General features: G+C 40.3%; 1 protein-coding gene across 13 annotated transcripts in view; it reads left to right on the plus strand.

Moving 5' to 3' along the window:
* The window catches only part of SYTL5 (synaptotagmin like 5), a 242,492-nt gene that overhangs the window by 101,361 nt on the left and 122,331 nt on the right, over positions 1-18,800 (plus strand). For 5 of the 13 annotated variants that reach the window (XM_054544445.2, XM_054544453.2, XM_063721209.1 and 2 more), the window contains one exon: positions 263-403. The exons of the other annotated variants lie outside the window; for them this stretch is intronic. The gene's annotated coding sequence lies outside the window, so the exon portion shown is untranslated. The remainder of the gene's footprint in view (positions 1-262; positions 404-18,800) is intronic. 13 annotated transcript variants of the gene reach the window in all.

Raw genomic sequence — 18,800 nt, forward strand, 5'->3', positions numbered from 1 at the left:
GATGCTGGGGACTGGGGTGGAGCTGCAGACTCTGACTGAGGTGTGGGATGCTTTATTCAGGACAGCAAAGGTCTGAAATCAGAGGGCGGTGGCCACAGGGGTGGGTGGAGAGGGGCACACTGGCTGGCATGAACTTCATGGGACAGGGGATTTACATGGAGATTGTACTGGGGTTGTCCTTAGGGCCATTTGGGAAATATGCTTGTCTGAATCTCAGAAGCCTTTCTTGCCACATGATTTCCACTGAACCTCATATTCCTAGGCAACTCATTGTGAAGATGCCCACCCCACCACTGGGTGATTCCTTATGGAGAACTATAGAGCATTCCCAGCCTTAGCCCAGATCGTCACTTTCTCCTCTGTGCATTTGAGCAGCAAGCAGGCCTCTCTCCAGCATCTGCAGGTAGGGAGTCTCCTTCAGCTGATCACATCATGGTGACAACAGCGCCCTCTCCACTTGCCAAAGTGAAACATCTTTGTTTTCAGGGTATGTGTTCCTGCTAGTCCAGTGTCCTCCAGTCAAGTGAGTCCCTCTAGGATGGGTAATGGCAGTGAACTGATCATTTTCCTCAGATCTTGACATGTTGATTAAATAGCTGTCTGGTGTTTAAAAGCTGTTGATGATGCTTATGGCTGTGGCTTATTGTAGAACTAGATATAATGTCCTGGATACACTGGAATGCACATCTGAGGACTTCATTCAAGGCAGGAGAAGCCATAGTAGGTGGGTGGCCCGTGGCAGGTGAGTCCCTCTGTGTAGTCAGGTGGTCACCTTACAGTTTATGCAGTCGTCAACACTAACGGTCACTCTGACCTTGTAAGGACCCGGGCTTCTGGGCGCTTTCAGACTCTGTTTCATGCCTGAGGTGGAGTTTGGAGGTTGACCTTAGATGAGCCCCTGTTGCAAGCTCTCTGCAGAGTCAAGGGGTATGGGAGAGTCAGCAGGAGGCACTGCTATCCCTTTAAGAATTGTGCTCAGCTGTGCTCATGGGTTTCAGAGGAATCGTGGGGGGCCACAGCCAGCATAGCTTCAGACTAATGCATCACCCTGCCAGATCCCCCTTCCACACATGCAAGGAATTCTACACTCAGGGGAGGTGGGGAGGCAGAGAGAATCACTGTTATTGGGAAGGCATGAGCCTACCCATGTTTAGGCCTTTTGTGCATTTCTAACAGGAGGGAGGGAAAGGTGAGGAAGGAGTCTCTCTGGCCTGTATCCTGTGGATAGGACAGCACTGGTGGCCAGTGTCCTATTGGGAGTGTGAAAACTAACGCTCAAGTGGGCAAGGACAGAGGCTGGGGTGACTGTGGCTGCCAACCAGGCCAGTGATCACAAGCAGTGTCAGGGTAGGCTGGTGCCAGACTCAGGTCAAGACTGCAGAAAACATCATGTGTGAAGAGAGACAAGCCCCAGAGTCAAGCCTGAGGGCAGGAGACTTGGAGGGTAAAGGCAACTTTTTGTTGGCTTTAACACAAGGCCTGGTTATCAGGCTGGTCTCCCACCCAGAGCATCTTCTGGGAAGCAAAGCATTTTGAAGGCCCAGGTCTCCTGTTCCCTTTATGTGATAGATCCTACATGATGTAGCCTATGGGAGATGGCCTGACTCCTTAGAGAGTACCTCCGTTACTCCCAAAATAGGAGTCTAGAAAGAGAGGTGCTTCTATGAACATCTAATACATCATTTTCCTAATCCTCAGATTACAAAGTGGCAGCTCACATACCTAATCTGGACAGCAGATGGGATCATTAGGACTACAATGCTGTTTTTAAGGAAAATTATTTTGTTGCCAATATTGAAAAATCTAGATCTTTCATCTGAAAATCTCAATTTCTGGGTTTCCTTAGAAAATCAAAATGTCTCGGTATATATGTGGCTACAGTTAGATAGAAATAATTAGCTGCTACCCCATTAGGATGAGATATTTAGTTTCCTACGTTCCTCATGATGGCAGTGGTGGCCCATCTGGGGTGGCCATTGCCATCATGCCAGCTGCAGCAGGGAGTCATGACCAGGGCTGCACACTTTGTAGAGCTGGTGGGAGCTGGGGACAAGTGGGAGCCTTGTCCCTTTCAAATTGGTGTGGCAGTGGCTCCCCGGTTGCAGCCGCAGCTGTCCGAGCGGTGATTGTGGACCCAGGCCTCCCACTCCATGGAGCAGGCAGGAGTCCTGCCCTCCTGGACACAGCTGCAGCCATCCAAATCGTGGCTGCAGACCCAGGCATTCCTACCCTCTTGGAAATGTCTGCTCCCACGGCTTGGCTCTCCCTGCTGTCAGTGCCCACTCCAATCTCAAAGCAAAGTCAGGGCCGATCCCGGGTGCTGTCACAGCCAGGCCAGGTGTGCACATGCTTGGGGCAGTGCTGACACACCAGTTCCCTGCTGCCTTAGCCCCCTCCAGACTTTGGGCTCTGACAAGCTTAGGAAGGGAGCCAATGGGGGGCCAAGGACAGCTCGGTGCTGGCCTGCAGACATCCCCTGGCACCTACAGCCTGGGTGCCATGAACGGCAGCAGGAGGCAGACAGGTTCCTAGGTGGAAGGTCCACAGTAAGGCCCCAAGTTCAGGCCAGGAAGGGCGTGAAAGCTGGGGGCTGGACTGCAGTCCTACAGATTGGAGCGGGAATTTGTTGTGCTTTATCTGGGCCCACCCATGGCCACCTGTGGACCAGTCAGCATACGCTTCCTCCCCTCTGAGGCCCTTAAAAGCTAGAGGACTCAGCCAGAGCTGAACAAATGTTGGGACCACCAGCTGCAGAGAGGAGCTAGTTGCTCCAGGTCCTCCTCTCTGCTGACGGCTGGGAAGATGACAGGAAGACCTGCCTACAGAGAGGAGCTTCCCACTCCAAGGTCTCCTCTCTGCTAGGAGCTGAACACTCATCAGGACACCCTTACTGCAGAAAGGAGCTGCCCCCTGTGGGAGACTGAGCTATTCTATTGCTCAGTAAAGCTCCGCTTCATCTTTCTCACCCTCCACTTGTCGGTGTACCTCATTCTTCCCAAGACAAGAACTCAGGACCCGTCAAATGGTGGGGCTAAAAGAGCTTTAACACAAACAGGGTTGAAACATGCCCCTTGCTTGCCATGTTGCAGGCAAAGAGAAAGAGAGAAGAGTTTTGGCCCTTCGGGGAGCCCAGACCTGAGAACTACTTGAGCAAGGGCTGTCACTCCCTCTTTGGGGCTCTGTGGTTCACTGGCATCTCCAAACTTCCAGGTGCCACCATGTTTCCCGGTGCCAGCTGTGAAAGCTGCTTGTCGTTCTCCTGGTCCAGTGGCAGCCTCACAGAGAGCTGACACCTGTTCTGGCATCTGGAGCTGCCTGCCTACCCTGTTGCAGCAGCTGGCATGTCTGACTGTGTGCAGTGGCTGAACCCCACGCTTGCTCACACACCCCTTGCTGTTCCACACCTTACTCCCCCTTGACAGGTGTGGGGCTCAGGCTGGTAACATGAGCCAAGCACAGCCTGCCAGTCTGAGAGGGCAAAATGAGCCCAGCAGGACCGAGCACAACTCAGACAAAGGTACCACCTGCCACAGAGATTTCTGGCCAGAAAAACAACATCCTAAAGATCCCATAACACTTACTCTTCCCTATTGTATCCGATTACTGACTCATCCCATTCCTTAAAGTACCTGTCTGGCTCCTATAGATGAGTTCATTATTCTCACTGTAATTTAAATCTCCAACTCTAATGTTCAGAAGGGTTCCTTCTCGAATTACTATAGTGCAGTGCAGCACTCCTCAGACTATTTATGGTGCAAAGCCACTATTTTCTATTTTTCGTGTTCTATTTAATTTAGAGATGATATGTGGTCCTATTGTGCATGACTAGTGTATGGCTCACCATTGAATCATCACTGGAGTTTAACAACACTCAGACTGGTATACACTCTGTCCAATAAGATGACTTCACTCACTTAAATGTGTGACAAAGATTTCTATAAAGGATCCTGAATGGTGGTATTCAATTCCTGTGCCTGCTGCAGCCAATCAGTAATAAAAAATTTGTAGCCGTACACTGTTCCTAAAATCACAGTGTGTATAACACTGGAATAGTGAATTTACTGTATTCTATTATTTTAGGAGTATGATTTTAAATGTAATGAAGGGCAATAAATAGAATATGCATTTGGCATTTTCTTAATATGTGTCTTCCAAAGGACTTGATGAGAGTAGAAGATTGGTTCCTCTTAATGTTCTAGAATAACTGTGGGGAAATATCTCTAACTTATTAAAGCAAACTCTAGTAAAGGAAACCAGTTAGCATCAAGGAGGCAGGTTACATACCGTAGTTGGGAGTTATTTGCATTCTGAAATGTAGGATGAAAATAATTCACCAGCTCAGCTGTGAAGGGGAGTCTTCATGACAAGAAAGGGGAAAATAGTGAAAGGAAGGGCAGAAGAGCTGGCTTCTGGTTCCCTCAGTAGAATTTACTTGGGGGACCATCAGCTTCTGTGGCTGTAAAATGAGGTTGGAAAAATTATTTCAAAGGTCTTCTTGAGGTATACAGTTACCAGACTACGCTCTTTTCCTAAGAAAGAATCTCCACTGAAAATGGGTAAAAGGGGATCAGACTTTTTTCAAAGGTCTCCATTTTACAGCTGAGGTCACTGTGGCCCAAAGATGATAATCAGCTCTTTCAAGGTCAAAGCAGGGATGAGAGCTGGTCATCCCACCTGTTGTTGAAGCTCTTTCCTCTCCTTTATCCTTAGAAATAGCGCTCAAGATAGAAGGTGCTTAATGTTCTCTTCTGGGAAAATGAAGCTCATGTGTTCAATGCCAAGATGTTGGGGTCTCTTGGATTTCCAGGAAAGCACTCACAAGAACTTGTGAGCTCTCACTCTTGATAGTGAGTCTTGACAACACTCTCACTTAACTCACTCTCGAGAACTTTCACTTGTGTTTTATTTGGGGAAGCCCAGACAGGTTGGGAGAAAAGGGCTGATTTTATAATACAGGTCCTTAGACTTCGCAAACCTAGGTCTTGTTCCACTGGACGTTGTGTAACTGTGTTGTGAACACAAATACTTCTCACTTAAGGTGTTCTGGAAATTCTGACTCTGTCCACTGACATTGTCTTAAATGTGGTTATGGGGTGATATGACGAGCCCATGCCCGAAAGTCTATTTTTTGAAAAATTTTCTGGGTACATAGTAGGTGTATATATTTATGGGTTACATAGAAATGGGAAAAGTTCCCTTGTCCCCCTCACAAGGCATGTGATGAGGGTGTGGCTCGCTTCTTCAGTGCCCTGCTGCTCAAACCCCTAGCAGGAGCATGCAGACGGGTAGGTTGTGGGGCTCTGACCCCACGGCAGTGTCTAAAGGTGAATGTTTACAGATGAAGCCTCAGTAGGCATGTGTTACAGAATGCTCTTTCAGTTTAGCCATCTGTGGGTAGCTTGTGTTAGTCAGCTCAATTAGACCCACTGCCTTATCGCAAGGACAGAGGGCTTTCTGTATCCTGGGATTTCTTGCCTTGGTGTACTGGAAGAATCGGATCACACATGGGCTTGGAGAATGAGTGCAAGGTTTTATTGAGTGGAAGTAGCTCTCCGCAGATAGGGAAGCCAGAAGGGAGATGGAGTGGGAAGGTGGTTTTCCCCTGGAGCCAGACCCGCTCAGTGGCCGGGCTCTTCTCCGACCGCCCCAGCCGAACTCCACATTGTTTTGCTGGTCAATGGCCTGCCAACCTGCCAGCATCTGCCAGTGCCTGTCGGTGCACTCTGCCAGCGTGCTCCTCTTGACGTCCAGCTGCTTGTTTCTCTGCCTGCGAAGGTCTTGGGGTTTTTATAAGCACAGGATGGGGATGTGGTGGCCCAGCGTGGTCTTGGGAAATGCAACATTTGGGCAGGAAAAAATGCCTGTCCTCACCTAGGTCCCTGGTCACAGGCCCAGGGGTGGAGCCCTAGCCAGAGACCACACCCTCCCCTACCCAGCACTTCCCTGCCCTCCTCCCGTATCAACATGAGATATTTTGATATAGGTCTTCAATACGTAATCATTACATCAGGGTAAATGGTGTATCCATGACCTCAAGCATTTATCCTTTGCGTTACGAACAATCCAATTATATTCTCTTTGTTAATTTAAAATGTACAATTAAATTATTTTTGACTATAGTCACTGTTGTGCTAGCAAATACTAGCATAGAAAAACTAGAAAGAATAAATGTCTTATTTATTCTTTCTATTTTTTGCACCCATTAACCCTCCTAACTTCCCCTCCAGCACCCTACTACCCTTCCTAGCCTCTGGTAAACATCCTTCTACCCTCTGTTCCCACAAGTTCAAATATTTCAATTTTTAGTTCCCACAAATATGTGAGAACATGTGAAATTTGTCTTTCTGTGCCTGGCCTATTTCACTTAACGTAATGACCTCCAGTTCCTTACATGTTGTTGCAAATGATAGGATCTCATTCTTCTTTATGGCTTGGTAGTACTCCATTGTGTATATGTACCACATTTTCTTTATCCATCTGCTGATGGACATATAGGTTGTTTTCAAATCTTGTCTATTGTAAATGGTGCTGCAATAAACATGGGAGTGAAGATATCTCTTGGATATACTGATTTCCTTTCTTTTAGTTATATACCCAGCAGTGGGACTGCTGGATCATATAGTAGCTCTATTTTGAGGTTTTTTTAATATGTATTTTTTTTATTATACTTTAAGTTTTAGGGTACATGTGCACAATGTGCAGGTTTGTTACATATGTATACATGTGCCATGTTGGTGTGCTGCACCCATTAACTCTTCATTTAACATTAGGTATATCTCCTAATGCTATCCCTGCCCCGTCCCCCAACCCCACAATAGTCCCTGGTGTGTGATGTTCCCCTTCCTGTGTCCATGTGTTCTTATTGTTCAGTTCCCACCTATGAGTGAGAACATGCAGTGTTTGGTTTTTTCTCCTTGCGATAGTTTGCTGAGAATGATGGTTTCCAGCTTCATCCATGTCCCTACAAAGGACATGAACTCATCATTTTTTATGGCTGCATAGTATTCCGTGGTGTATATGTGCCACATTTTCTTAATCCAGTCTATCATTGTTGGACATTTGGCTTGGTTCCAAGTCTTTGCTATTGTGAATAGTGCCGCAATAAACATACATGTGCATGTGTCTTTATAGCAGCATGATTTATAGTCCTTTGGGTATATACCCAGTAATGGGATGGCTGGGTCAAATGGTATTTCTAGTTCTAGATCCCTGAGGAATCGCCACACTGACTTCCACAATGGTTGAACTAGTTTACAGTCCCACCAACAGTGTAAAAGTATTCCTATTTCTCCACATCCTCTCCAGCACCTGTTGTTTCCTGACTTTTGAATGATTGCCATTCTAACTGCTGTGAGATGGTATCTCATTGTCGTTTCGATTTGCATTTCTGTGATGGCCAATAATGATGAGCATTTTTTCATCTGTCTTTTGGCTGCATAAATGTCTGCTTTTGAGAAGTGTCTGTTCATATTCTTCATGCACTTGTTGATGGGGTTGTTTGTTTTTTTCTTGTAAATTTGTTGGAGTTCATTGTAGATTCTGGATATTAGCCCTTTGTCAGATGAGTAGATTGCAAAAATTTTCTCCCATTCTGTAGGTTGCCTGTTCACTCTGATGGTAGTTTCTTTTGCAGTGCAGAAGCTCTTTAGTTTAATGAGATCCCATTTGTCAATTTTGGCTTTTGTTGCCATTGCTTTTGGTGTTTTAGACATGAAGTCCTTGCCCATGCATATGTCCTGAATGGTATTGCCTAGGTTTTCTTCTAGGGTTTTTATGGTTTTAGGTCTAACATTTAAGTCTTTAATCCATCTTGAATTAATTTTTGTATAAGGTGCAAGGAAGGGATCCAGTTTCAGCTTTCTACATATGACTAGCCAGCTTTCCCAGCACCATTTATCAAACAGGGAATCCTTTCCCCATTTCTTGTTTTTGTCAGGTTTGTCAAAGATCAGATAGTTGTAGATATGCGGCATTATTTCTGAGGGCTCTGTTTTGTTCCATTGGTCCATATATCTGTTTTGGTACCAGTACCATGCTGTTTTGGTTATTGTAGCCTTGTAGTATAGTTGGAAGTCAGGTAGCGTGATACATCCAGCTTTGTTCTTTTGGCTTAGGATTGACTTGGCAATCTCCTTAAGCTGATAGGCAACTTCAGCAAAGTCTCAGTATACAAAATCAATGTGCAAAAATCACAAGCATTTTTATACACCAATAACAGACAAACAGAGAGCCAAATCATGAGTGAACTCCCATTCACAATTGCTTCAAAGAGAATAAAATACCTAGGAATCCAACTTACAAGGGACATGAAGGACCTCTTCAAGGAGAACTACAAAACACTGCTCAATGAAATAAAAGAGGATACAAACAAATGGAAGAACATTCCATGCTCATGGGTAGGAAGAATCAATATCGTGAAAATGGCCATACTGCCCAAGGTAATTTATAGATTCAATGCCATCTCCATCAAGCTACCAATGACTTTCTTCACAGAATTGGAAAAAACTACTTTAAAGTTCATATTTTGAGTTTTTAGAGGAACCTTCAAACTGTTCTCTAGAGTGGTTGTGCTAATTTATATTCACACCAACAGTGTACAAGTGTTCCCTTTTCTCCAAATACTCACCAGCATTTGTTATTGCTTCTCTTTTGGGTATAAGCCATTTTAACTGGAGTGAGATGACATCTCATTGTAGTTTTGATTTGCATTTCTCTGATGATCACTGATGTTTAGCACCTTTTCATATGCCTTTTTGCCATTTGTATGTCTTCTTTTGAGAAATGTCTATTGAAATCTCCTACCAGTTTTTAAATCAGATCATTAGATTTTTCCCTATAGAGTTATTTGAGCTCCTTATATATTCTGGTTATTAATCCCTTGTCAGATTGGTAGTTTGCAAATATTTTCTCCTGCTCTGTAGGTTGGCTCTTCACTTTGTTGATTGTTTCCTTGCTATGCAGGAGCTTCTTAACTTGATGTGATCCCATTTGTCACTGTTTGCTTTCATTGCCTGTGCTTGTGGGGTATTACTCAATAAATCCTTGCCCAGTCAAATGTCCTAGAGAGGTTTCCCAATGTTTTCTTTTTGTTGTTTCATAGTTTGAGGTCTTAGATTTAAATAATACAATCGCATAGAGAACCGTTTGGAGGTTCCTCAAAAAATTCAAAATAGAGCTACCATATGATCCAGCAATCCCACTCCTAAGTATATACCCAAAAGAAAGGAAATCAGTATATTCAAAAGATATCTGCACTCCCATGTTTACTGCAGCACTATTTACAATAGACAAAATTTGGAAGCAATATAAATGTCCGTCAACAGATGAATGGATAAAGAAACTGTGGTACATATACACAATAGAGTGCTACCATCTATAAAGAAGAATGAGATTCTGTCGTTTGCAACAACATGGATGGAACTGAAGGTCATTATGTTAAGTCAAATAAGCCAGACACAGAAAAAAAATTTGCATATTCTCACTTACTTGTGGAAGCTGAAAATGAAAATAATTGAACTCATGGAGATAGAGAGTAGAAAGATGGTTACCAGAGGCTGGGAAGGGTAGTGAGGTGCTGGGGGGAAGTAGGGAGGATTAATGGGTACAAAAATGGAAAGAATGAATAAGACATAGTATTTCTTAGTACAACAGGGTGACTATAGTAAAAAGAATAATTTAATTGTGCATTTTAAAATAATGAAGAGAGTACGATTGTATTGTTTGTAACACAAAGGATAATTGCTTGAGGCTATGGATACCCCATTTATCCTGATGTGATCTCTATATATTGCAAGTCGGTATCAAAATATCTCTGTAACTCACAAATATATACACCTACTATTTTTCCATAAAAATTACAAATAAAAAATCCTAAAACTCAGCCCTTACAAGATCTGCAGGGTAGACAGAATTTGTAGGTTGATCTCCCAAATTCATCAGGCTTGGAAAGGACCTTAGGCTTTCTGCATAACTACATTAGCAAAACCAAACCAATTCTATGGAAATGCCAAATATTAATAGAACAAATATTAATACTCCTCAGAGGGAGATAGCAGAATCTTTACACTATATGATCCCCATTGTCCAATATACAATAAAAAAATTCAACATGCAAAGAAACAAGAAAATATCACCTATTGTCATAGAAAGAAATCAATAGAAACAAACACAAAAATGTCCAGTTGTTAAACTTCATAGAAAAAGACTAAATCAATTATTATGTATTCAAAGAACAAACAGAAAATAGGTTCAAAGAATGAAAGGAAAACATGATCTTTATAAATGTACAGATAGTGAATTTCAGCAGAGAAATGGAAACTATAAAAATAACCACATGGAAATTTTAGAACTTAAAAAATTATAGTAACTGAAATTAATAACACACTAGAAGGGCTCACATTAGTTTGGAGTTGGCTAGCGTCAAATGAGCTTGAAGACAGATCAAAAGTAATCACCCAATCTGAAAAAAAACGGAACAAAACATATATCTCTAAACTTTTTAAAGGTGTTGTATTGACTTCTTTTGTATGAGTTTTTTAACATAAGAAAGTAATAACTCTCTTGGTACTTCAAGCTAGACTCATGTTTTCGATTCTCCAGGACACCACCTTTGGGGTTCCCCACTGTAGCTAAAAGGGACCTGGCTATGGTAACATAAATGGGTAATCACCTTGGCGGAAGTGATCTTAACACTTCACTTACTTCAACTAAAGATTCAGTATCATACAAGCACTGAGAAAACCTCACTCATTCTCTAATGTTCAGCTGAGCCATCACATACTGTTACACATTTGTCTTCTAAAAGTCATTCATACATAGTACAGTGCTATGATTAGATACCTGGACTATGGTTATGGAGTGCCTGGATTTAACTTTTGACTCCAGTGCTAACTAACTGGGTGACTGCGGGCAGACTACTTAGTTTGTTCATTTGTAATATGGGGATAATAATAGTACATACCTAATACATTTGGAGAATTATTGGAGAGGACATATGTAAAGCACTTACAACAGTGCCTGGCCCATATGTGTTCATTGTTATTATATTTTTCCCAGGTTTTTTAAGAATAGAGATTTTCAGGGGTAGAAGAATATTAAAAGAGTGAATCACCTTTAAAACACTGGTGTAAAAAATACCTCATGTCAAAAAATGTTTAAAATGTGCTTTAGATGAAACCTGTTACCTTTCCCCTGCTGATCAACAGAGACATTCCTTTTTGAAAGCTCAGCTTTAGAGATACTGCCTTCTTCTTGGAATAGCTGTCTGCGACAGATAAACATTACTCTGTGCTACTGGGTGTGTTCAATGTGTAAATAGATTGTGGGAATATGAGAGGCTGGTTTTTCAAGTTCCTGCTCCAAGTAGTTCACAAGGGTCAAGTAGTCCAGCATTCTACAGTTTGTGTGTTTGAGAGAAAAATAAGCCCACAAAAACATTCTAACCTTCAGATTAAGGTAAGACTAATGTGTTTAGGGATCTCCATTGTGATATCTGATTTCTTAATTTCTGTATTTTGTGTGTGGTGGGGGAATAGTGGGATTTGCTGGTCAGGAAGAAAATAGCTCCTTCCACCATTTGATATTGTATTTTACAATAAAAAAGGGAGAAATACGTACAGAAGGGACATTTTGGCCATTGGTAGCTATGAGTTTAATGGATTGAGGAGGGAAATATAAGTTTCTTTTTGTTATTAACACTTGATTCTATCTATGAAGTGAAGCATTGCACTAGGTTCTACTGAAGAGTGAGTGCCTCCAGGAACAAATATGCATTTTAGTGACATAAAAAAAATCAAATTCACAGCAGAAGTGTTGCATCATTTTGCTATAAATCTCTCACACCTCTCTATATAAACCTCTCACATCTCTATATAACATAGATTGTCCTCTTGCTCTGAATTTCTTTCATTTATTAGAAAATTTAGATGTTTCATTTGGAATTATTTGTTTTAACATTCAGTTCCATTTTTGATATGGACAAATATCCAGTATGGATATAAATTCAGTAGAAGGATTAATAAAGTCTGAAAAACCTAGAATAATTTCAACATGAATATGATATTGTAACAGCTTACAGAAATGTGATATTAACTGTGAACATTAATATACTCTGAAAAGATGCATCAGGGTTTAAAAAATTTCTCCTTAATATAGATTGTTTTAATTACCAATACTATCTTCCTCATTTAAATGAAAAATGTAATTTTACAACTATTAATATACAACTTCTCTTTGCTCCAAGTATATGTGTATGCTTGGAGAAAAGCATATGCCTGGAGAAAACAGGAGTTATATATTTATAGCATTCAAAATAGTATAAAATATTGTTTACATGTAATAATGCATTTAGAAGTACTACTTAAGTAGTAGCCTCCTTAAAAAGTATTTTAAACACAGGAAATAAGTATATAATTTTTTCATTGTATAATAAGTTGTTTATATGTTAATTGGACAACAGCTTACACACAAAAGTGTTACAATTCATACCCTAGGTCTTAAATGCATGAAGCCATTTATTTGGACTCTAGTGAAATCCTTAAATTGGTCCTTGCATCCCTCAGTATATATATGTACATACCCACATATACGTGCATATTTACATGTGGGCAACTAATATCTGAGAAAATGTCTTACTGCTCTTTTAGTTGTTGAATCATGCTTTTTCTGTGTATTTATGATTTCCTGAAATTCTTTGCTATTTTAAGTTTGGGTATTAGCTATGTTATCCTTCTATTTATTCAGATTTGTTAAAGTCTTCTGATAGGTTTAGAGAATAAAATTATTGAGCTTCTACCTCTTTTCTTTTGGAGGCCCATTTAGTATTTTTGTTGAAATTACTTCCTTATTATTATTTAGTATGTTAAGGGAAGGAAAAGGAAATGTAGCTTTAATATGTAAAATGAGCAGTTCGTTTTACTTAAGCTCTATTAAATGATGATATATCTTATGACTATTTTGCCAGCCTGCGTAAGCACTTAGCTAATCATCTTTAATACATTCTACTTATAATCTACTTGTAAATATGCTTTTGTACATTCATATCTTACTTGTCTGTGGTCTCTCATCCTCTTTCTCTCTCACTCCTCTATATACATTCACACATTTTCCATGATTTCACAAAACTTCTCTCCAACCTCGTTCCATTCCTGGTTATCTCTTTCTGTGGGGAGTATCATCATTTCCTTTGACCTCTGTTTATCTACATCTTCCATCATGCTTAGCCCATGGACTTTTGATTTTACTGAAGACAGCAAAACAGCAGATGGTGCTTCTGTTACTTGCAGAGTTAGCAACTGCTGTGGCTACCTTAGGTTCTGGAAGACTATCTAAAATAGGGAGGAGCTCCTAGAGGAACAAAATATAATAAATATGTAGTGTACTAGGATAAAAAATTCACTTGATCTGGTCTCTCTCTCCTTTTAACAAAAACATTTCTCTAAGAAGTGATTAATAAAACATACCCTACTGCCTCACTTTCTCTTTTAAAATCTTTCTTTCAAATTCCCCTATGACATAAAATCAAATCTTCATCACTTTATTGACACTGTACTTCCAAGGGTCATCTGTAGTGCTGCTAGGAAATTCAAGTACATTCATTTATTTATGCATTCATTCATCCATTCAATAAATATTTATTTAGTGACAGCTATGCATCAGGCATTGCTGAGCACTGAAGTTACAGTAGGGAACACTTAAGTCTGCCTTTATATATCTCCAGTCTAGTTAGGAAGGGTGTTAACTCACCCAAATAATTCATTACAAGTGTGATAAGGGCTATAAGGAATACTTTTCCAAATTTTCATTTTATTCATTCCTTTGGCTGTATGTGACACACATGATCAATTCCTACTTCTTAAATTTTTGCTTTCCTTCTTCTCCGTGACTCTATACTATTTATTCAACTACTTTTCTACCACTTCCCTTCTTGTCTATTTTTCCTTTTCTCTTCCTTAAGTTTGAGTTTCCCTCAAAGGTTTAGCATTTATTTAGCCTATAACCTATTACGTTTTTCCTTTCTCTATAACTTCTTATCAACCCTTAGTTTAAAATATCACTTCTAAGTGGATACCTCCAAGACTTCCATTTCCACATCTTATCTTTTCCATCTGCTATACATTTTCCCACTTGTATGTCCAAGGGTCACTCGACATTCATCATGATGGTAGACAAACTCACAGCTTTTATGTCAAACCACTTCCCGTTTCATTTCATTTGTTTCTGTGAATGGCATTAATGATCTCTTGGTTTCTCACATTTGAAATCTTGGAGTCAATTTTGCTTCTAACTTTTCCTTTGCTCTCAATATCCAAACCACTACCAAGTCCATTCATTTCTTTAATTATAATGTATCTAGAAGCCATCCTCTCTCATCTCCCTTTTCTGTTATTTTTTTCTTTTATTCTCTATTTTCTCATCCTTTTTTCCCTCAGTCTAAGAGCTACCTACAATTCAAGGTTTTGGTCAGGCCCCATCTCCATCAGAAAGTCCACATCTCATGGGTATCTTCTTTTTCTAAGCCCTAGAATCATTGGGGTAGTGAAAAGAACATAGCCAAAGAGCCAGGTTTAAGTTTTGATTCTACCATTCACTGCCCCCGTGCACTATCTGTGTACCACAGTTTCCTCAAACTCATCCTATCTCATATAGTGGCCACAGGAACAAATATGGTCATGGAGATGAAATCATTTTGAACTATGAAGCACTATATAGATATTAAAGTAAGATTTGTTTCTGGAAGAATAACTCAGGAGCAGAGACCAAAACCCCAGGTCTTAACTATTGAAATAATATTGTGCAGGGGTTGAGAGTGTTGACTCTGCGGTCAGATGACCTGAGTTTGAATCTCAGCGCTGCTACTTACCAGCTGCATGAAATTGAGAAAACTTAGTTAGCTTTCCTGTTGCTGAGTTTCCTCACTGTCAATTGGGGATAACAATAGTTTCTACTGATAGGAGTGTTGTAGGATTAGAATGGTTAGTAAATGTAAAATACTTAAAATAGTGCCTAGCTCATAGTAAGTGCTCTGCAAATGTGGAAGAGGTGGTAGGGGCCTATGAGGCTAAGTGTGGTTACGAGGTGAAAGCCAGGTATTAGAACTGAGCCACCAGATGGGGATTAGGTACAGCAAGGATGCAAGCACAGAGCTACAGACTGGACACATGTACCTAGATGAATCCCTCATGATTCAGATAAAAAAAAGAATGATCTTGCCATTTGGGGCAGAACTGAGCAAATGATGGAGGTATGAACGTTCTGAGCGACCATTCGGGGCACAAAAATGGGGATAACAGTCTTTCAGACACATTTTCTTTTTGTTAAAGAAGAACAAATGTTAGATTGCCCTTTTGTGTTGTGAAATATGTCAGTATATCATGGAATCAAAATGTCAGTATCCAAATAAATGTCCAAATGTTGAGAAAGCTGACTCAACTGTCCTCTATATTCTAGAAATCCCTCTCTTTAACAGTCATACGCTTATTGCATTTCAGATGACAAGGGCCCTTAGAAATGTCATTCCTCACAATTTATAGGATTATTGCCCAGAGTGTGTATTTTTACTAATACACTTGGAGATTAGTTTGTTTGATTGTTTCATGTCGGAAAGAAAAATAATAATAATACTTAGAATATTCTAAGGGTTGTTCTAAGTGCCTTAAATTTTTTAACTCATTTAATCTTCACAAGAACCTCATGAGATGAACATCATCATCATCAACATCATCGCCACTACCATTTACATAAGAATAAACTGAGGATCATAGAGGTTAATTGGTAATTGGACCAGGTTTCAAATCCAAGCAGCCCAGCACCAGAGGCAATTTTCTCAACCACTGAGTGCTATCATATCAGCAACTCTGTGTTTTAGAATCTGGTTAAAAGGGCATGCTCTGGAGTCCTAGACTGCTGTTACATGTTGCATCTCCAGTTTTCCTTGACAAGTGGTAATAAATGTTTGATATTTTCCATAATTGATAAAAATTACTTACATAAGATTTACACTAAGTAATCCAATGTCCAGTAATGCTGTGCAAGAAGAGTCTGGTTTTTCTCATCCATTATTCTGTATTTGAGCATCAAACAAAGGCCTCAAATACTGATGCTCTCTGTTTCCTAGAGAATATATTATACTGCTGGCCGGGCGTGGTGGCTCACGCCTGTAATCCCAGCACTTTGGGAGGCTGAGGCGGGTGGATCATGAGGTCAGGAGATCGAGACCATCCTGGCTAACATGGTGAAACCCCGTCTCTACTAAAAAAAAATACAAAAAATTAGCCGGGTGCGGTGGCTGCCGCCTGTAGTCCCAGCTACTTGGGAGACTGAGGCAGGAGAATGGCGTGAACCCTGGAGGCGAAGTTTGCAGTGAGCCGAGATCGCACCACTGCACTCCAGCCTGGGCAAAAGAGCGAGACTCTGTCTCAAAAAAAAAAGAGAGAGTATATTATACTGTTTTGCCCTGTACTTAACTGATGTTGTACCCATGTACTTAACTGCTGCTGCTACCCGTGGGGATATTTTCTAGGGTATCTGTGAGTTTCCATCTTTGTCTTTGCTAACTATTTCTAAAGTTCAGGCTCAATTTTTGGAGTTGCTATGTTTGTTTTCTATTTAAATGTTCTCTCACCGTAGTTTAGTGGGATTTTTTTTTTTTTTTTTTTACTTTTCTCTAAGCGTTAGCTACAAAAATAACTTAATAGGCTTTTAGTTCATTTTCTTCTTCACTGAATAAGAATATTAAAATCAAATTTACCTTCACCGAACACTTAATAACTTTTTTCATTTCCAAGAAGGCCCAGTGCCATTTGTAACTCTTATTAAAGTTTAATTTAGCAGTTTCCAATTTTTGTAACAGTTGACTTATCCAGGCTAATTGGATTTAATCTTTCTAACAGAATGCCAGGAAACACTCTGTTCCTACAATAAGAGCATGTCTGATTCATTTAAATGAATAAGAACATGTCTGGTTCATGTAAATAGACTTCAGTAGCATTTTTGTTTTAGTGTTGTGCAGTCAAAAAATATTTCCGAGAGAATAGCAGGACTGGGAGAGAAACCAAGAAAATGAATACAAAACAACTCTAAGATACATACCATTCTAAAGCAAGTAAAATCCTCAAGACCAAATAATATAATTTAAACAACCATTTAACATTGACAATGTTTACTAAGAAGGGAAGTGGTAGACTTTACCAGAAAATATAGTTGAGTTGGGGTGGGAGGTGGGGGTGTGCAATAGAGAAACCAAACTTGGAAAGAAGCCATTAGATAATGATGTTCTAGGTTCAAATATAAACTTTAAATCCAAATACACTTTTATCTGGATTATAAAAACGAAAGTTCAGCAACAGCCCACTTGGTAAACACAGAACAAGAACGATCATATCAAACAGGTTTACTTAATACAAGTAGCAGAGTATAAACAAATCCATTAATATATCCCCCTAAGAGCTATTTATGTACAACAATAGTCTTCTCTCCCTGGTGTGAAGTTACATTAAAATCAGTATATGATTAAAATTTTTGAAATTGATTTCATTAAATCAAGTGACATTATATCAAAGATCAGTTTTCAAACAAAGCAGTAAGAGCCTATTGCAAAATAGGCGTTTTTCCCAACTTTCAACAGATAATGGTATATCCAAAGATGTCTGTGGCCACAAACAAATGTATAATTTTTAAGTTGCATATTTTGACTAGAACTAGATATGTACTAAAAAAACCATTTTGTGATGAAGAATCACTTCCCACTAATTGAGAGACCAGTACAGGGAGAATACTATTGATCTTAAATACAAGGAAGTCCAGACATTAATATGGAAAAAATACAGATTGGGATGTCCTGTTTGCATTAGCCATGTTCAAGAAGGAAGAATTTAATTTGCTTTGAACTACTCACAGCTGCCATCTAATTACTTTTGTTGACTGTTACAGAGTTTGAGCTCCAAACACAGGAAGGTTATTTCTAAATCAGTTATATACAACAACCAAACAGCTATTGATTTTCTTTCAAGTGAATTCCCATCTGACTCTTATTGTTCTTGTGAATAATAGTCATATGTATGGCTTTATACTTAAGCACAATAGGATATAACTAAATATTGGCTCAACTCAGACCTACAGAGTAGGTTCCTGAACAGTGAGAATAACGTCTAGTGATAATCTTTCACTGCTTATACTGGGAAAAATGTTGAACCTGGGTCAGCAAACATGAAATGTAGGTTCAGTACTGCCCCTAATGATAATGGCAAAGGCTCACACTTTCTGAGGATTTACCATGACTCAAGAACTATTCAAGTGTTTTCTATGTAACCAAGGCATACAGAGGTTCAGTCATGTTTCTCAGAAATTTTAGAGCCAAGATTTAAACCAGAGTTCCTGCTTTGTACCAGAGTCACTTTGGTCAGCTTAAATAACTTCCAAAGGCATCTTCCTGTGGTATTTTTTCCTGCTGCACCAATTTTTACCTTTCTCCCTGATTCTCAGGCTCACCCAATCTATACTGGTATCTGTGAACCTGTCACTGACCTCACCCCATCTCCAGCATCTCACTGATTGGCTTCCTCTCCATGATCTTTTCTTAAGGGGACCCTGCATTCTTTGGGCCCCTCATCATTACTCAAGGCCCCTAGATCTACTGGCCCCCTCAGTCCTCCTAGTCCCTCAACCACCACCAACTCCTCCTCTCCTAGCTTAGCTCCCCCTGTTCCTGCTCACAGGAGCCAGGTAGCATCAGGCCCTCCCCAGTCTCATTTCCCTCTCTACCCTCTCCACACTCTGACCACTGCTTCAGCTTTTATTTCTTT

Source organism: Pongo abelii, chromosome X, assembly GCF_028885655.2.
Source record: "Pongo abelii isolate AG06213 chromosome X, NHGRI_mPonAbe1-v2.0_pri, whole genome shotgun sequence".
NCBI lineage: Eukaryota > Metazoa > Chordata > Mammalia > Primates > Hominidae > Pongo > Pongo abelii.